The sequence below is a fragment of the Dama dama genome, chromosome 10, assembly GCF_033118175.1.
Source record: "Dama dama isolate Ldn47 chromosome 10, ASM3311817v1, whole genome shotgun sequence".
NCBI lineage: Eukaryota > Metazoa > Chordata > Mammalia > Artiodactyla > Cervidae > Dama > Dama dama.
The window spans coordinates 20,724,607-20,746,122 of record NC_083690.1 but is presented as its reverse complement, the minus strand read 5'-3'; positions in this window follow the sequence as shown (position 1 = coordinate 20,746,122).

Here is a 21,516-nt window from a genome sequence, read left to right as displayed (position 1 = left end):
AGTCTAATTCCTCCAAGACATAGGATAGGGAGACGCATGATTTCGTAAGGGAGTATTTAGAAGATAATTTAAGTTACCGCTTTTTTAGTTCTCTTCCTGGCCTTGATATCCACTCTGTAATCTTCTGACTACTCCTGCGACAGCACATCGCAGCCTCTCCGCCCCACCCCCCGCCCCGGCCCCTTTGGATTCTCCCGATCCGGACGGTCCAATGAAAGAGTCGGGTTCCCCGGTTTTCACCCGCGGCGTCTGGGCTCAAGCCATCTGAACGCCAGTACTTCCCGCTCCGTAGAAGCCAGCGGCTTTAGAAGACCTTCGTATCTGCCCTTCTGCAGAGACTTAGGCTTCGAAACCGGGTGTGATCGCCTGTTGTTTGGTGAAGTCGTCGTTAGATCATTAGCTCCGTGAGGACATAGGCCTTGTCCAATCAATTCGCTTCTTTAACTGCCAGACCACGCCAGGGATACACCTGGGTGAGACGGAAGCTTAGGAAATCAGTACAACTAAGGTCTCTGCTGTCCTGGAGTTAATAGTTTAGGCTGGGGTTACTTAGAAAATAAAAACTGTACTATAGTTTTGTTTTAGAAAAATTAAAATGTTTTGAATAGTAGTGGTGTGCGTGTGAGTGGGTGAGAAGTGGAACTTCTAAGCTTAAGCTTGCATATGGAGAGTCACGTGACTGCTGAGAAAGTGAAGTGAAAGTCGCTCAGTCGTGTCCGAATCTTTGTCTTAGTCGTGTACGACCCCATGGACTATGCAGTCCATGGAATTCTCCAGGCCAGAATCCTGGAGTGGGTAGCCTTTCCCTTCTCCAGGGGATCTTCCCAAGCCAGGAGTGGAACCGAGGTCTCCTGCATTGCAGGCAGATTCTTACCAACTGAGCTCAGGGAAGCCTCACGTGACTGCTGAGGAAAGAAAATTCTGTGCTCTTTTCCACAAGTATTAACTAAGAAGTTGTCCGTGCCAGACACTATGCTGAAGATTAAGGCATGGTCCCTGCCCTTCAGGGACTTATAGCCTTGTACCTTGCTGCGTTGCATGGTTGGGTAACTAACATTAACATCATTTAGGAGTCTGTTACAAGTGAAGAATTTTCAGATCCCATACTGGATCAAAATCTGCATTTTCACAAGATCTCGAGGTGATTGGTCTGCACATGAAAATTTCATAAGGCGTTACAGAGCAGAGAAACTAATCCTCAGCTCGTGTCTGAGTTTCTCTACACTGACAACTCTGTAATAGATTACAGGGGACACCTAAGACCCGGTAATGGAGAATATGGCAGGAGTTCCTTGCTGCCTAGTGGTTAGGATATGGTGCTGTCGCTACTGTGGCCCAGGTTCGATCCCTGGTTGGGAACTGAAAGCCTGTAAACTGTACCGGGAGGTACAGCCAAAAAATATCATAAAAAATGCGAAAAAGAATCTGGCACAAAAACTGTGGTAGACTTACATAGCGGTGAATGAGATGATTTAAAGTTGGTACATAAGACTTCCCTGGTGGTACAGTGGATAGGAAACTGCCCCCTGCCAATGCAGAGGACACAGGTTCGATCCGTGGTCCAGGAATATTCCACATGCAGTGGAGCAACTAAGCCCCTGCCACAGCTAATGATCCTGCTCTAGAGCCTCACAGGGCAACTACTGAAGCCCCTGCGCCTAGAGCCTGTGCTCAGCAAGAGAAACCACTGCAAGGAGAAGGCCGTGCACTATAACTAGGGAGTAACTCCCCACGCCCCTACCCTTCCCCACAACGCCTCCCCCCCGCCCCCCCCCGCCCTCCCCACCCCCCCCCACCCCCCCCACCCCCCCGCCCCCGCCACTGCAGCAACTAGAGAAAGTGTATGTATAGTAACAGACACCCAGCACAACCAAAAACTGAAATAAATTAAAAAATAAAGTTGGTACATAAATGAACAATTGTTCTATTTTAATGGTTATATATTATTTTGAATATTGTGGCAAGCAATGCTGGTAATGAGTTTCCTTTTGGTATATGTTTATAAAAGAATAAGAGATTGATGTAAACAACGTTAAATAAATTAACTATAGGTGATATTGGAGAAGGCAATGGCACCCCACTCCAGTACTCTTGCCTGGAAAATCCCATGGATGGGAGCAGCCTGGTAGGCTGCAGTCCATGGGGTCACTATGAGTGGGACAGGAATGAGCGACTTCACTTTCACTTTTCACTTTCACACATTGGAGAAAGAAATGGCAACCCACTCCAGTGTTCTTGCCTTGAGAATCCCAGGGACAGGGGCGCCTGGTGGGCTGCCGTCTATGGGGTCACACAGGGTCGGACACGACTGAAGCGACTTAGCAGTTAGCAGCAGATATGGACATACGGAAAAAATAATGAAGGTGTTAACAAGGAGTAAAATTTGAGAAACATTTCGCTGATCCAGACTCCCACCTGGTTAAAATTTTTCAATGATTTCCCATGTTTTTCAGGATAAAGTTCACATTGATTAACAGGATATACAAACCTCGTCTCCAGTACTTTTTAATCACTACTCTCAAATTAACTGCACCCCTGAGCGTCCAATCATTGGAACTTCATCATCCAGTTGAGGTTAGGTGGGGTACACAAATGCACACGTCCATGAACACACTGCTATTTAGAATGTTTCCTTCTTCAGTTGTAACACCACCAATGCATCAAACCATAATTGTGACCCAAATTAAAAAATCTGTTCAAAATGTGGTAGTGTATGAAATACAATTCACTCTAACAGCTACATAAATAATAAAATACTGTTTATTATTTTGCAACATTGCAATATTGCCTGTTAAGTTTTACAGTATGAAGAAAGACTGCCATCTTGTGGAAATATCTACTAGCACCACCTACCTAACTCAGTGACAGCTGTTTGTATGTGGAGGAAGGGTGTGTGTGTGTGTGTGTAGTTTAGATGGGATACCATTGTTAACATGTATTTGTGACAGTGGTTGGTGTTGTGTATTTTCCACCTCACGATTTTTTTCAGCTCCCAATCAGCCTTGTAAGGCTGATTATATAATTATATAATTATAGAGAAAGAAGAGGCTGGATCCATGAGCTCCAATTCTCACTTAGAGTATATAAGGATATAATTTGGGGACATCAACAACTGAAAGGGCTGGGGATAGAGGTGCAAAGAGTAGAGTTTTTGTATGTTATTGAAGATAAGCTAGTTGTTCAGTTGCTCAGTCATGTCTGACTCTTTGCGACCCCATAGACTGCAGCATACCAGGCCTCCCTGTCCCTCTACCTTTCCCGGAGTTTGCCCGACTTCATGTCCATTGAATTGGTGATGCCAGCCAACCACCTCATCCTCTGTTGCCCCCATCTCCTCCTGCCCTCAATCTTTCCCAGCATCAAGGTCTTTTCCAATGAGTCGGCTCTTTGCATACATATTTATTTAGTAAGCAGTGAAAAATGCTCAACACCACTGATCATTTGTTGTTGTGCAGTTGCTAAGTCGTGTCTGACTCTGACTCATGGGACTGCAGCAAGACAGGCTCCCCTTTCCTTCACTATCTCCCACAGTTTGCTCACATTTATGTTCATTGAGTCAGTGATGCTATTTAACCATCTCATCCTCTGCTGCCCCCTTCTCTTCATACCTTCAGGCTTTCCCAGCATCTGAGTCTTTTATAGTGAGTCAGCTTTTAGCATCAGGAGTCTTTGCAAAGTATTGGAGCTTCAGTTTCAGCAGCAGTTCTTCCATTGAATATTCAGGAATCAATATTCATTGATTTCCTTTAGGATTGACTGGTTTGATCTCCTTGCAGTACAAGGGACTCAATCTAGGGTCTTCTCTAGCACCACAGTTTGAAAACATCAATTCTTCAGTGCTCAGCATTCTTTGTGGTCTAACTCTCACATCTGTACATTACTACTGGAAAAATCATAGCTTTGACTATATGGATCATTGTTGGCAAAGTGATGTCTCTGATTTTTAATACACTGTCTAGGTTTGTCATAGCTTTTCTTCCAAGGAGTAAGCGTCTTTTAATTCCATGGCTGCAGTCACCATCCACAGTGATTTTAGAGCCCAATAAAATAAAGTCTGTCACTGTTTCTATTTTATCCCCATCTATTTGCCATGAAGTGATGGAACCGGATGCCATGATCCTCGTTTTTTGAATGTTAAGTTTTAAGTCAACATTTTTACTCTCCTCTTTTCACCTTCATCAAGAAGCTCTTTGGTTCCTCTTTGCTTTCTGCATTAGGGTGGTGTCATCTGCATATCTGAGGTTATTGATATTTCTCCCAGAAATCTTGATTCCAACTTGTGCTTCATCCAGCCAGTGTTTTTCATGATGTACTCTGATAAACTAGTACAAATTCAAATTAGAATGTTTTAACTTTACAATTTAAATATGGTCCCAATGGTGGCCACAAAGAAAATAGCTGTAGAGTATACACAAACGGAAAAGAGAAAGGAATTTAAGGATTTTACTACAAAATTCAATTAAAGACAAAAGAAAGCATTAATGTAGGAAATAAGGGACCAAAATAAAGTTGTAAGGCATATAGAAATGAAAGAGCAAAATGACAGAAGTAAGTCCTTGTTAGTAATTACTTTAAATGTAATCAAAAGACAGATTAGCTGAATTGATAAAAACATATTTCAACTATATGCTGCTTACCAGAGACTAACTTTAGACCTTAAATACAATGGGTTGAAAGTGAAAGAAATGGAAAAAGATACTCCATGCAAACAATAACCAAAAGAAACCAGGGGCAGCTCTATTAATATTGAGACAAAATAGACTTAAATTTTTTTATATTGTGTTGGAATATAGCAAATTAACAATATTGTCACAGTTTCAAGTGAACAGAAGAGAGTCCGCCATACATGTATCCATTCTCCCTGAAACTCCCCTCCCATCCAGGCTGCCACATAACGTTGAGCAGAGTTCCATGTGCTATTCACTAGGTCCTTCTTGGTTATCCATTTTAAATATAGCAGTGTGTGCTTGTCCATTCCAAAGTCCCTAACTATCCCTTTCCCCCATCCTTCCCTCTGGCAACTGTAAATTTGTTCTCTGTGAGTCTTTATGTTTTATAAGTAAGTTCATTTGTATCATTTCTTTATAGATTCCACAAATAAGGGATGTCATATGATATTTCTCCTTATCTCCTTATCTGTCACTAAGTATGACAATCTCTACATCCATCCATGTTGTTGCAAATGGCATTATTTCATTCTTTTTGGTGGTTGAGTAATATTCCACTGTAAATATACACCATATCTTCTTCATCCATTCCTCTGTCGATGGATATTTAGGTTGCTTCCGTGTCTTGGCTATTGTAAACAATGCTTCAATAAACATTGGGGTGCATGTATCCTTTCAGATCATGTTTTCCTCCAGATATGTGCCCAGGAGTTGGATTGCAGGGTCATATGGTGGCTCCATTTTTAATTCTTTAAATAACCTCCATACTGTTCTCCATAGTAGCTGTACCAATTTACATTCCTGCCAACAGTGTAGGATGTTTCCCTTTTCTCCACACCCTCTCCAGCGTTTATTGTTTGTGGATTTTTTGATGATAGCCATTATGACTGGAGTGAGGTAATATCTCATTGTAGTTTTGATTTGCATTTATCTAATAACTAGCAATATTGAACATCTTTTCACTTGCGTCTTGGCCATTTGCATGTCTTCTTTGGAGAAATGTCTACTTACATCCTCTTCCATTTTGTGATTGGGTTGTCTGTTTTGATCCTGTTAAGCAACATGAGCTGTTTGTAAATTTTGGAAACTAATCCTTTGTTAGTCACATCGTTTGCCAATATTTTCTCCCAGTCTGTGGGTTGTTTATTCATTTTGTTTATTGTTTTCTTCATTATGCAAAGGCTTTTGAGTTTGAGTCGGTCTTATTTATTTTTATTTCCATTATTCTGGAAGGTGGATCAAAAAAGATATTGCTGTGGTTTATGTCCGAGTGTGTTCTGCCTATGTTTTCCTCCAGGTATTTTATAGTGTCCTGTCTCATGTTTAGATCTTTAATGCACTTTTTGAAAGATTAAAAAAACTTTTTAAATTGAAGGATAATTGCTTTACAGAATTTTGTGGTTTTCTGTCATACAGAAATCTGCCCAACAAAAATCAGCCATAGGCACACCCACATCCCCTCCCTTCCTGATGTCCCTCCCATCTCCGTCCCCATCCCACCCCTCAGCCTGTCACAGAGCCCCTGTTTGAGTTCCCTGAGTCATACAACAAATTCCCATTGGCTATCTATTTTACATACGGTATTGTACATTTCTATGTTTCTGTTTCCATACATCTCCCCTTCTCCCTCCTCTCCTCCCCCCATGTCCATAGGTCTGTCCTCTTTGTCCGTTTCTCCACTGCTGCCCTGAAAATAGATTCATCAGTGCCATCTTTTTGGAACATGCTTCCTTTGTAGCTCAATTGGTAAAGAATCTGCCTGCAATGCAGGACACCCAGGTTCAATTCCCAGGTCCAGAAGATCCTCTGGAGAAGGAAATGGCAACCCACTCTAGTATTCTTTCCTGGAAAATCCCATGGATAGAGGGACCTTGCAGGCTACAGTGCATGGGGTTGCAAGAGTAGCGACTAAACCATCACCATCTTTTTAGATTCCATATACATGTGTCAGTATACGATATTTATAGTTCTCTTTCTGACTTGCTTCACTTGTATAATAGGCTCTAGTTTCGTCTATCTCATTAAAATGGATTCAAATGCATTCCTTTTTATGGCTGAGTAGTATTCCATTGTATATATGTACCACAGCTTCTTTCTGTCAATGGACATTTAGGTTGCTTCCATGTTCTAGCTATTGTAAATAGTGCTGTAATGAACACTGGGATACATGTGTCTTTTTCAATTTTGGTCTCCTTAGGGTATATGCCTAGGAGTGGGATTGATGGGTCATATGGTGGCTTTATTCCTACCATTTTAGGGAATCTCCGTACTGTCTTCCATAGTGGCTGCATCAGTTTACATTCCCACCAGCAATGCAGGAGTGCTCCCTTTTCTCCACACCTTCCCCAGCATTTATTGTTTGTAGATTTTTTGATGATGGCCATTCTGACTGGTGTGAGGTGGTAAATTTCATTGTACTTCCGATTTGCATTTCTCTAATAATGATTGATGTCGAGCATCTTTTCGTGTGCTTGTTAGCCATTTGTATGTCTTCTTTGGAGAAATGTCTCTTCAGGTCCCTTTCCCACTTTCTGATTGAGTTGTTTGCTTTTCTGATATTGAGTTGTATGAGCTGCTTGTATATTTTGGAAATTAATTCTTTGTTAGCTTTTTCCTTTGCTATTATTTTCTCCCATTCTGAGGGCTGTCTTCTCACCTTGTTTGTAGTTTCCTTTGCTGTGCAAAAGCTTTTAAGTTTAATTGGGTCCCACTTGTTTATTTTTGTTTTTATTTCCATAACTCTAGGAGGTGGGTCATAGAAGAGCTTACTTTGATTTATGTAGTCGAGTGTCCTGCCTATGTTTTCCTGTAAGAGTTTAGTAGTTTCTGGTCTTACATTTAGGTCTTTAATCCATTTTGAGTTTATCTTTGTGTATGGTGTTAGGTAGTATTCTAATTTCATTCTTTTTCACATAGCTGTTCAGTTTTCCCAGCACAACTTGTTGAAGCACCACTTAATTCTCTCCCATTGGGAAGCTTCCATGGATTTCCAAGGCCTCTTTTCCTTGTCCATTGGAGGGTAGATGGAATGAGGACCACAGTCACAGAAAGCTGATCAAGCTGATCACATGGACCACACCCTTTTCTAACTCAATGAAACTATGAGCCATGCTGTGTAGGGCCACCCAAGATGGACAGGTCATAGTGGAGAGTTCTGACAAATCACGGTCCACTGGAGAAGGGAATGGCAAACCACTTCAGTATTCTTGCCTTGAGAACCCCATGAACAGTATGAAAAGGCAAAAAGATAGGACACTGAAAGATGAACTCCAGAGATCAGTAGATGCCCAATATGCTACTGGAGAAGAGTGTAGAAATAACTCCAGAAAGAGTGAAGAGATAGAGCCAAAGCAAAAACAATGCCCAGTTGTGGATGTGACTGGTGATGGAAGTAAAGTCCAATGCTGTAAAGAACAATATTGTGTAGGGACCTGGAATGTTAAGTCCATGAATCAAGGTAAACTGGAAGCGGTTAAACAGGAGATGGCAAGAGTGAACATCGACATTTTAGGAGTCAGTGAACTAAAACTGGCTGGAATGGGTGAATTTAATTCAGATGACCATTATACCATTATATCTACTACTGTGGCCAAGAATCCCTTAGAAGAAATGGAATAGCCCTCATAGTCAACAAAAGAATCCAAAATGCGGTACTTGGTTGCAATCTCAAAAATGAAAGAATGATCTCTGTTCATTTCCAAGGCAAACCATTCAATATTACTGTAACCAAGTCTATGCCCCAACCACTAATGCTGAAGAAGCTGAAGTTGAATGGTTCTATGAAGACCTACAAGACCTTCTAGAACTAACACCCAAAAGAGATGTCCTTTTCATCACAGGGGACTGGAATGCAAAAGTAGGAAGTCAAGAAATACCTGGAGTAACAGGCAAGTTCGGCCTTGTAGTATAAAATGAAGCAGGGCAAAGGCTAATAGAGTTTTGTCAAGAGAATGCACTGGTCATAGCAAACACCCTCTTCAAGCAACACAAGAGATGACTACACATGAACATCACCAAGATGGTCAATACCCAAATCAGATTGATTATATTCTTTGCAGCCAAAGATGGAGAAGCTCTATACAGGCAACAAAAACAAGACTGGGAGCTGACTGTGGCTCAGATCATGAACTCCTTATTGCCAAATTCAGACTTAAATTGAGGAAAGTAGGGAAAACCACTAGGCCATTCAGGTATGACCTAAATAGAATCACCTCTAATTATATAGTGGATGTGACAAACAGATTCAAGGGATTAGATCAGATAGACAGAATACCTGAAGAATCATGGACGGAGGTTTGTGACATTGTACAGGAGGCAGTGATCAAGACCATCCCCAAGAAAGAGAAGTGCAAAAAGGCAAAATGGTTGTCTGAGGAGGCCTTACAAATACCTGAGAAAAGAGAAGCAAAAGGCAAAGGAGAAAAGGAAAGATATACCCATCTGAATGTAAAGATCCAAAGAATAGCAAGGAGAGATAAGAAAGCCTTCCTCAGTGATGAATGCAAACAAATAGAGGAAAACAGTAGAATGGGAAAGACTAGAGATCTCTTCAAAAAAGTTAATGATATCAAAGGAACATTTCATGCAAAGATGGGCACAATAAAGGACATAAATGGTTTGGACCTAACAGAAGCAGAAGATATTAAGAAGAGGCAACAAGAATACACAGAAAAACTATACAAAAAAGATCTTAATGACCCAGATAAACCACGATGGTGTGATCACTCACCTAGAGCCAGACATCCTGGAAGGTGAAGTCAAGTGGGCCTTAGGAAGCATCACTATGAACAAAGCTAGTGGAGGTGATGGAAATCCAGTTGAGCTATTTCAAATCCTAAAAGATGATGCTGTGAAAGTGCTGCACTCAATATGCCAGCAAATTTAGAAAGCTCAGCAGTGGCCACAGGACTGGAAAAGGTCAGTTTTCATTCCAATCTCAAAGAAAGGCAATGCCAAAGAATGTTTAAACTACCATACAGTTGCACTCATCTCACACACTAGCAAAGTAATGCTCAAAATTCTCCAAGCCAAACTTCAACAGCACGTGAACCGTGAACTTCCAGATGTTCAGGCTGGATTAAGAAAAGGCAGAGGAACCAGAGATCAAATTGCCAATGTCTGTTGGATCATAAAAAAATCCAGAGAATTACAGAAAAACATCAACTTCTGCTTTATTGACTATGCCAAAGCCTTTGACTGTGTGGATCACAATGAACTGAGGAAAATTCTTAAAGAGATGGGAATACCAGACCACCTGACCTGCCTCCTGAGAAATCTGTATGCAGGTCAAGAAGCAACAGTTAGAGCTGGACATAGAACAACAGACTGGTTCCAAATTGGGAAAGGAGTATATTAAGGCTGTATATTGTCACCCTGCTTGTTTAATTTATATGCAGAGTACATCATGCTAAATGCTGGGCTGGATGAAGCACAAGCTGGAATCAAGACTGCTGGGAGAAATAGCAATCATCTCAGATACGCAGATGACACCACCTTTATGAAAGAAAGTGAAGAAGGACTAAAGAGCCTCTTGATGAAAGTGAAAGAGAGTGAAAAAGTTGGCTTAAAACTCAACATCAAAAACTAAGATCATTGCATCCCATCCCATCACTATCACTTCATGGCAAAGAGATGGGGAAACAATGGAAACAGTGGAAGAATTTATTTTCTTGGGCTCCAAAAATCACTGCAGATGGTGACTGCAGCCATGAAATTAAAAGACGCTTGCTCCTTGGAAGAAAAGCTATGAACAACCTAGACAGCATGTTAAAAAGCAGAGACATCACTTTGCCAACAAAGAATCCATATAGTCAAAGCTATGGTTTTTCCAGTAGTCATGTATGGATGTTGAGAATTGGACCATAAAGAAAGCTGAGCACAGAAGAATTGATGCTTTTGAAGTGTGGTGTTGGAGAAGACTCTTGAAAGACCCTTGGATTGCAAGGAGATCCAACCAGTCCATCCTAAAGAAGTTCAGTCCTGAGTGTTCATTGGAAGGACTGATGTTGAAGCTGAAACTCCAATACTTTGGCCACCAGATGGGAAGAGCTGACTCATTTGAAAAGACCCTGATGCTGGGAAGGATTGAGGGCGGGAGGAGAAGGGGACGACAGAGGATGAGATGGCTGGATGGCATCACTGACTCGATGGACATGAGTTTGGGTAAACTCTGGCAGTTGGTGATGGACAGGGAGGCCTGGGGTGCTGTGATTCATGGGGTTGCAGAGAGTTGGATACCACTGAGCGATTGAACTGAACTGAATTGAACCAAAAAGAGAAGAAAAGGCTAGGGTTGTTAATAGATAAGAGCCATGAAAGATTGGAAGTCAGAAAGCAAGTGGAAGTGTGTTGACAAATGAAAACAAATCAACTGCCTAACATGCATGCAGCAGGGCATGTGCTAGATCTGATCGTGTTTTCTCGGTGGAATCTTGGTGAAGCCTAGGGTTTGGAGATGAGTGAGATTTGGAGACGTTAAAAGTATAGGGAAAATTTATTTTTATTGAGGTATAGTTTATTTACAACTTTAGTTTGTTTGAAGTGTATAACATAGTGATTCAAAAATTTTATAGGTGGTACTCCATTTAAAATCATTATAAAATATTGGCTATGTTCTCTGAGCAGTACAACATTTCCTGGTAGCTATTTATTTTATAAATAGTAGTTTGTACCTCTTAATTCCCTCCTCTCTTTCTCTTCCTCCTTCCCTCTCCCAGTGGTAAGGACTGGTTTGGTCTCTATATTTGTAAGTCTATTTCTGTTTTGTTATAGTCACTCATTTGTTTTATTTTTTAGATTCTACATATAAAGTATTTGTGTTGTCTGTCTGACTTGTTTCACTAAGCTTGATACCCACCAGGTCCATCCATGTTGTTGCAAATGGCAAAATTTCATTCTTTTTTTAATGAGTAGTATTCCATTGTGTATATACACATGTACGTATATACATATCTTCTTTACCATTCTTCCAGCGGGGGAGCACTTAGCTTTCTTCCTTATCTTGGATGTTGTAAATAATGCTGATGAACACTGGAGTGTGTGAGTCTTTTCAAGACTCCTCTTTGTAAAATGTATGAACCCCAATGATAAACAGAAAAAAATCTTGTTGGGTGGGGAGAGGTGGGTTTGTTTATATTTCAAGTGGAAACCATTTACCTACAAAATAATGCTGGTCAGCAACCCTGGATGCTAGGAAACAGTGGAACAATATCTTCAATATTCTGAGGAAATACACTATTCAAAGGAGATTTTCTATCTACAGTGTGAATAAAAAAGAAACATTTTCAGCCAGGCAATTACTCATAAACTTTACTTTCTTCTCTTGCCCAGAAAGTTACTTGTGGTTTACTCCAGTAAAATGAGGATAAAAGCCAAGAAATTGGTTTTCAGTTGGAAGATTCAGTATACCAGAAAAAGTGGAACTAACCCAAGTGTGCTATAGTGAAAAGCCAAAATATAGTTGCATAGAAGGCTTAGAAAACCATCTGTCCAAATCTCTGCTCATAAATTAGATAGATTATTCTTATCTAGCTTTGATATAAAAGTTATTTGCTTTAATAAAATGATTTTGACAAATTTTGCCGTTTTTATATTTTCTGGAAAACTTTGTAATAAATCGAGATTCTTTGCAAATAGTTAAAACTCACCTGGGTATTTTTGGGGGGGAATGGAGTGGATGACTTTTGATTAACATTTCCATTTTGTAAAAGTAGGTAGTTATGCATCAGTTCAAGTTTTCTAGTGTTTTTCTTGGACATATTTACTTACAGTTTTCAGAGATAGTCTTTTTTTTTTTTTTTTTTTTTAGGATTTGAGAAAACTGATGTATAACTTACACACTGTCAAATTTTGAGAAGTGTGTGGAATCAATATATAGAACAATTGTATTACCCCCAAAATCCTTATATGCTGGTATGTTGTAGTCAACCCATTCCCCTATTTTTAGATCCTAGCAACTGTTGATCTGTTTTCTGTCTCTTAAGTTTTGCTTCTTCCAGAATGTCATGCAAACAGAATTAGTTGCCTTTGGAGTCTGGCTTATTTCACTCAGTAGAAGAGTGAAACTTCTAAGCCTTTAAGAGTCTTTAAGAAGCCTTTAAGAGCCAAGCATTTTGTTGAGTGTATCAATTGTTCTTTTTTTTTTATTGCTGACTAGTATTCCACTCTTTCAATGTATGTACTGATTCTTCATTCATTAACCAGTTGAAGGATGTTTGGATTGTTTTCAGGTTTTGGCAGTTATTAAAAAGTCACTTTAAAGATTTAATCTGTTTTTTTGTGTGTGTGAACATAAGGTTTTGTTTCTTTTGAGTTAAAACCTAGGAGTAGAATTGTGGAGACATATAGCAAGTGTGTGTTTACTTTTATAAGAAACTGTCAAGCTGTTTTCCAAAGTGGCTGTATAATTTTGCATTTCCACCAACAATGTATGAAAATTCCAGTTGTTCCACATCTTCATCAACAATTGTTATTGTTATTTTTATTTTCACTCTTATAATAGGAGTGTAGTGATATCTCACTGTGGTTCTTATTTCATTTTTCCAATGACTAACAATGTTGAACAATATTTCTTGTCCTTATCTGCCATCTGTATATCTTCTTCGGTCTGTTCAGATCTTAAGCTGTAATGAAATACCGTGGACTGGGTAGTTTATAAATAATATTTATAAATAATATAAGTTCTATAAATAGTAGAAATTTATTGCTTATCATTCTGGAGGCTGGAGTCTGAGATCACAGCGCTAGCATGATTGGATGAAGGCTATCTTTCTAGTTCATAGCCAGTATGTTTTTCTGTCCTCGCTTGATAAAAGGGGCAAGAGATCTCTGTGAGGTCTCTTATGAATATATTTTTGAAATCTTTATTTATTTGATTATGCTGCATCTTTGTTGCTGCATGTGGGCCTTCTCTAGTTTCAGTGAATGGGGGCTACTCTTCGTCGTGTTGCACAGGCTTCACATTGAGGTGGCTTCTCTTGTTGCAGAGCATAGGCTCTAGGCACGCAGGCTTCAGGAGTTGCAGCTTGAGGGCTCTAGAGCACTGGATTCAGTAATTGTAACTCATGGGCTTAGTTGCTCTGTGGTACGTAGAATCTTCCTGGACTAGGGATCAAACCTGTGTTGCCTGCTTTTGCAGGTGGATTATCCACTTACCACTTATCCACAGTACTTATACACTTATCACCAGGGAAGTTTGGAGTCTCTTTTGTAAGAACACTTATCCCATTCATGAGGTCCTCACCCTCATAATCTAATCACTTCCCAAAGGCCCATCCTCCTAACATCTCACCTTTGTTAGGCTTCAGCATACAAATTTTGGGTGAACACATTCAGACCATTGTATACTAGATACAAATACCTTGTTGGATATATTTTCACTCAGTGCAAATATTTTCTCCCAGTGTGTGGCTTGTATTTTCATTTCCTTAACAATGTTTATTAACAGCATAAAATTTAATTTTGTTGAAGTCCAATTTATCAGTTTTTTTTTTCTTTCATGGGTTATGGTTTTTTGTCATAGCCAAGAAATCTTTGACTAAGACAAGGCCATAAAAATTTTCTCCTGTTTTCTCTACACATCTTACAATTTTGGGTTTCAAACTTAGGTCTATGATCTATCAAATAAAAACCTCTTTTAAAGAATAGTTATAATTTCATAGAAAAATAAGAAAAATAGTAAAAAGAGTTCTCATCACTTCATATCCAATTTCCTCTGTCATTAACAAGTTACAGTAGTGTGGTAACTTTTTCACAATTAGTGAACTAATGTTGTTGCATTAGCTAAAGTTCATATTTCATTCAGATTTCCTAAGTTTTTACCTAATGTTTTTCTGTTCCAGGAGCCCAACCAGAATAGCATATTACATTTAGTCTTCAAGTCTCTTTAGGCTTCTCTGTTAAGTCTTATTTTGAAACATGTCCTTCTTGTACCTGTCCCTTCCAAATGAGAGGTCTGACTGTGAATAGGAGATGAATGAAATGAAGGTGAAGTTACAGTTACTGGAATGACACACACCAACTTTGTTGTAGTGGAGGGAGACCAACAGCCTGGAAGCTTGGGAAAGGAACATCTTAGACCCTGAAGAGACTGAGGGAAAGGAGGACATTAATGATCTTTTGTCATTCAGAACCACTGGGGGAGTATGCCTTGTGAAGGAAGATGCTATGATGCAATTCTCCCAAACCATTCCATGCATACTAAACTTGACCATCTTTTAAAAAGTCTTCCATCTTTTATCAGATGGTTCTGATCACAATTTAATCACCATTCCCCTTAACAAGGCAAGAATAGTGGTAGGAATACACAGAGTTCAGTTCAGTCGTGTCTGACTCTTTGCAACCCCATGGACTGCAGCATGCCAGGCTTCCCTGTCTATCACCAACTCCTGGAGCTTGCTCAGACTCACATCCATTGCATTGATGATGCCATCCAACCATCACATCCTCTGTCATCCCCTTCTCCTCCTGCCTTCAATCTTTCCAAGCATGAGAGTCTTTTCCAATGAGTCAGTTCTTCACATCAGGTGGCCAAAGTATTGAGCTTCAGCTTCAGCATCAGTCCTTTCAATGAATATTCAGGACTGATTTCTTTAGGATTGACTGGTTTGATCTCCTTGCAGTCCAAGGGACTCTCAAGAGTCTTCTCCAACAGCAGAGTTCAGAAGCATCAATTTTTTGGCTCTCAGCTTGCTTTATAGTCATACTCTCTTGTCCATACATGACTACTAGAAAAACCATAAGAATACACAGAAGAACTGTACAAAGAAGTCTTAATGACCTAGATAACCATGATGGTGTGGTCACTAACCAAGAGCCAGACATCCTGGAGTGTGAAGTCAGGTGGGCCTTAGGAAGCACTACCATGAATAAAGCTAGTGGAGGTGATGGAACTCCAGCTGAGTTATTTTGAGCCCTAAAAGATGATGCTATTAAAGTGCTGCACTCACATGGAACCTTCTCCAGAATAGATCACATCCTGGGCCATAAATCTAGCCTTGGTAAATTAAAAAAAATTGAAATCATTCCAGTCATCTTTTCTGACCACAGTGCAGTAAGATTAGATCTCAATTACAGGAAAAAAATTATTAAAAATTCAAACATATGGAGGCTAAATAACATGCTTCTGAATAACCAACAAATCATAGATGAAATCAAAATATGCATAGAAATGAATGAAAATGAACACAAAACAACCCAAAACCTATGGGACACTGTAAAAGCAATGCTAAGGGGAAGGTTCATAGCATTATAGGTTTACCTCAAGAAACAAGAAAAAAGTCAAATAAATAACCTAACTCTACACCTAAAGCAACTAGAGAAGGAAGAAATGAAGGACCCCAGGGTTAGCAGAAGGAAAGAAATCTTAAAAATTAGGGCAGAAATAAATGCAAAAGAAACTGAAGAGACCATAGCAAAAATCAACAAAGCTAAAAGCTGGTTTTTTGAAAAAATAAACAAAATTGACAAACCATTAGCAAGATTCATTAAGAAACAGAGAAGAACCAGATTAACAAAATTAGAAATGAAAATGGAGAGATCACAACAGACAACACTGTAGTACAAAGGATCATAAGAGACTACTACCAGCAGCTCTATGCCAATAAAATGGACAACTTGGAAGAAATGGACAAATTCTTAGAAAAGTATAACCTTCCAAAACTGAACCAGGAAGAAATAGAAGATCTTTACAGACCCATCACAAGCAAGGAAATCAAAACTGTAATCAGAAATCTTCCAGCAAACAAAAGCCCAGGACCAGATGGCTTCACAGCTGAATTCTACCAAAAATTTAGAGAAGAGCTAACACCTATCTTACTCAAACTCTTCCAGAAAATTGCAGAAGAAGGTAAACTTCCAAACTCATTCTATGAGGCCACCATCACCCTAATTCCAAAACCAGACAAAGATGCCACAAAAAAAGAAAACTACAGGCCAATATCACTGATGAACATAGATGCAAAATTCCTTAACAAAATTCTAGCGAACAGAATCCAACAACATATTAAAAAAATCATACATCATGACCAAGTGGGCTTTATCCCAGGAATGCAAGGATTCTTTAATATCCGCAAATCAATCAATGTAATACACCACATTAACAAATTGAAAGATAAAAACCATATAATTATCTCAATAGATGCAGAGAAAGCCTTTGACAAAATTCAACATCCATTTATGATAGAAACCCTCCAGAAAGCAGGAATAGAAGGAACATACCTCAACATAATAAAAGCTATATATGACAAACCCACAGCAAGCATCACCCTCAATGGTGAAAAATTGAAAGCATTTCCCCTAAAATCAGGAACAAGACAAGGGTGCCCACTCTCACCACTACTATTCAACATAGTGTTGGAAGTTTTGGCCACAGCAATCAGAGCAGAAAAAGAAGTAAAAGGAATCCAGATAGGAAAAGAAGAAGTGAAACTCTCACTGTTTGCAGATGATATGATCCTCTACATAGAAAACCCCAAAGACTCTACCAGAAAATTACTAGAGCTAATCAATGAATATAGTAAAGTTGCAGGATATGAAATTAACACACAGAAACCCTTGCATTCCTATACACTAACAATGAGAAAACAGAGAAATTAAGGAAACAATACCATTCACCATTGCAACAAAAAGAATAAAATACTTAGGAGTGTATCTACGTAAAGAAACAAAAGACCTATACATAGAAAACTATAAAACACTGATGAAAGAAATCAAAGAGGACACAAACAGATGGAGAAATATACCATGTTCATGGATTGGAAGAATCAATACTGTCAAAATGACCATACTACCCAAAACAATCTATAGATTCAGTGCAATCCCTATCAAGCTACCAATGGTATTTTTCACAGAACTAGAACAAATAATTTCACAATTTGTATGGAAATACAAAAAACCTCGAATAGCCAAAGTAATCTTGAGAAAGAAGAATGGAACTGGAGGAATCAACCTGCCTGACTTCAGACTATACTACAAAGCCACAGTCATCAAGACAGTATGGTACTGGCACAAAGACAGAAATATAGATCAATGGAACAGAATAGAAAGCCCAGAGATAAATCCACGAACCTATGGACACCTTATCTTTGACAAAGAAGGCAAGGATATACAATGGAAAAAAGACAACCTCTTTAACAAGTGGTGCTGGGAAAGCTGGTCAACCACTTGTAAAAGAATGAAACTAGAACACTTTCTAACACCATACACAAAAATAAACTCAAAATGGATTAAAGATCTAAATGTAAGACCAGAAACTATAAAACTCCTAGAGGAGAACATAGGCAAAACACTCTCCGACATAAATCACAGCAGGATCCTCTATGACCCACCTCCCAGAATATTGGAAATAAAAGCAAAACTAAACAAATGGGACCTAATGAAACTTAAAAGCTTTTGCACAACAAAGGAAACTATAAGCAAGGTGAAAAGAGAGCCCTCAGATTGGGAGAAATGAATAGCAAACGAAGCAACAGACAAAGGATTAATCTAAAAAATATACAAGCAACTCCTGCAGCTCAATTCCAGAAAAATAAATGACCCAATGAAAAAATGGGCCAAAGAACTAAACAGACATTTCTCCAAAGAAGACATACAGATGGCTAACAGACACATGAAAAGATGCTCAACATCACTCATTATCAGAGAAATGCAAATCAAACCCGCAATGAGGTACCATTACACGCCAGTCAGGATGGCTGCTATCCAAAAGTCTACAAGCAATAAATGCTGGAGAGGGTGTGGAGGAAAGGGAACCCTCTTACACTGTTGGTGGGAATGCAACCTAGTACAGCTGTTAGGGAGAACAGTGTGGAGATTTCTTAAAAAACTGGAAATAGAACTGCCATATGACCCAGCAATCCCACTTCTGGGCATACACACCGAGGAAACCAGATCTGAAAGAGACACGTGCACCCCAATGTTCATTGCAGCACTGTTTATAATAGCCAGGACATGCAAGCAACCTAGATGCCCATCAGCAGACGAATGGATAAGGAAGCTGTGGTACATATACACCATGGAATATTACTCAGCCATTAAAAAGAACTCATTTGAATCAGTTCTAATGAGATGGATGAAACTGGAGCCCATTATACAGAGTGAAGTAAGCCAGAAAGATAAAGACCAATACAGTATACTAACGCATATATATGGAATTTAAAAAGATGGTAATGATAACCCTATATGTAAAACAGAAAAAGAGACACAGATGTACAGAACAGACTTTTGGACTCTGTGGGAGAAAGCGAGTGTGGGATGTTTTGAGAGAACAGCATTGAAACATGTATATTATCAAGGGTGAAACAGATCACCAGCCCAGGTTGGATGCATGAGACAAGTGCTCAGGGCTGGTGCACTGGGAAGACCCAGAGGGATCAGGTGGAGAGGGAGGTGGGAGGGGGGATCGGGATGGGGAATACATGTAAATCCATGGCTGATTCATGTCAATGTATGGCAAAAACCACTACAATACTGTAAAGTAATTAGCCTCCAACTAATAAAAATAAATGGGGGAAAAAAAATAAAGTGCTGCACTCAATGTGCCAGAAAATTTGGAAAACTCAGCAGTAACTACAGGACTGGAAAAGATCAGTTTTCATTCAAATCCTAAAGAAGGGCAATGCCAAAGAAAGTTCAAACTACTGCACAAGTGTGCTTATTTCACATGCTAGCAAAGTAATGCTCAAAATCCTTCAAGCTAGTCTTCAGCAGTCTGTGAATTGAGAAATTCCAGTTGTATAAGCTGGATTTAGAAAAGGCAGAGGAACCAGAGATGAAATTCCAACAGTTGTTGGATCATAGAGAAAGCAAGAGAATTCCAGAAAAAACATCTACTTCTGCTTCACTGACTACACTAAAGCCTTTGAGTGTGTGGATCACAACAAACTGTGGAAAATTCTTAAAGAGATGGGACTACCAGACCACCTTACCTGCCTCCTGCAAAACCTGTATGCAGGTCAAGAAGCAGCAGTTAGAACCAGACATGGAACAACAGACTGGTTCCAAATTGGGAAAGGAGTATGTCATGGCTGTATAATGTCACTCTGCCTATTTAACTTATATGCAGAGTACATCATATGAAATGCCAGGTGGATTTTTTCCAGGAAGCACCAGCTGGAATCAAGAGTGCTTGGAGAAATATCAATAACCCTAGATATGTAGCTAACACCACCCTTTTGGCACAAAGTAAAGAGGAACTAAAGAGCCTCTTGATGAAGGTGAAAGAGGAGAGTGAAAAGCTGACTTAAAACTCAGCATTCAAGAAACCAAGATCATGGCATCCAGTCCCATCACTTCATGGCAAATATATGGGGAAACAATGGAAACCATGACAGACTTTATTTTCTTGGGCTCCAAAATAACTGCAGATGTTGACTGCAACCATGAGATTAAAAGACACTTGCTCCTTGGAAGAAAGCTGTGACAAACTTGAACAGAATAGTAAAAAGCAGAGACATCACTTTGCTGACAAAGGTCCATATAGTTAAAGCTATGTTTTTTTCTGTAGTCATGTATGGATGTGAGAGTTGGACCATAAAGAAGGCTAGAGCACTGAAAAACTGATGCTTTTGAATTGTGGTGCTAGAGAAGACTCTTTAGAGTCCCTATGGCAGCAAGGAGATTAAACCAGTCAATATTCAGGTAATCAACACTGAATATTCATTTGAAGGGCTGATGCTGAATGTGAAGCTCCAATTCTTTGGTCACCTGATGCAAAGAGCTGACTCATTGGAACAGACCTTGATGCTGGGAAAGATTGAGGGCATGAGAAAAAGACAACAGAGGATGAGCTGGTTGGATGGCATCATTTACTCAATGGACATGAGTTTGAGCAAACTCCAGGAGATAGTGAAGGACAGGGAAGCCTGGCATACTGCAGTCCATGGGGGTCACAAAGAGTCAGACATGACTGAACAACTGAACAACAGTAACTCCTTAACATTAATGATAAGCATACTGGAAATACCAGTGGATGGCTCCACTTCCCATGTAGTACACTTGTCAACACCCATGTCTTACCCATCCCTTCTTTTGTAGCCATTGTTCTATCTTTCCATGGGGACAGGTAAATGCCTTCTGTTGTTGGTATAGACAAGTGAATGGGTTGCATTCATAGTCCTCAAATAGTCTCTCAAAAGGCAAAGGCTAGATTCAATTATTTATACCAAACTGAGAATCTTGATGTTTATAAACTGGCCAGAAGGATATGTTTGAGGCACTGTGAACCTGTGTGATGTCTGACTGAGATGGGTCCCACTGCGGGCATGAACAATCGAAAAACTTTCCAGGGGTACCAGTTGTACCCACATAATTGTATTACTGTATGAAATCGAGCCATCAACTTGCTTCCCTTCAGAAAACATTGCCTCCCTCCTTTGAGATGGTCATAAGAGAGCAGGCATTTAGGAAGGCAGTTAAATCAGATTCTCATGACCAAGGTGGTTTAGCGTGGTAGAACTTTCCTGAGATTTTCTTTTTTCAGGCCAGCATGGAGTCAGTGTAATTACTATTATATTGGGCTATTCATGAATCAGTGCCTCAGTACAAGTGAAATGGTGAATACAGAAATGTGAGAAAGTCACTTGATTTTCTAAGGTTAACTAAATTGGTTATCCAATGTGCAATATCCATGCCGGGAGGCATGGATAAGGTCAAATACTGTAGGTTAGCCTCATCATGTTGCTTAAAGTTCTACTGATAGTAGTCTTAACAACTGTATGGGTGAATTAAATAAATATGAACCAAATAAATTTGGTCCAAATCTCAGATTAACCAGAGTAGCTGATGGGGTAGTATACACAATGGGAAATATGCTAGAAGTCAAGATGGTAGATATTATTGGGAGACAATTTTT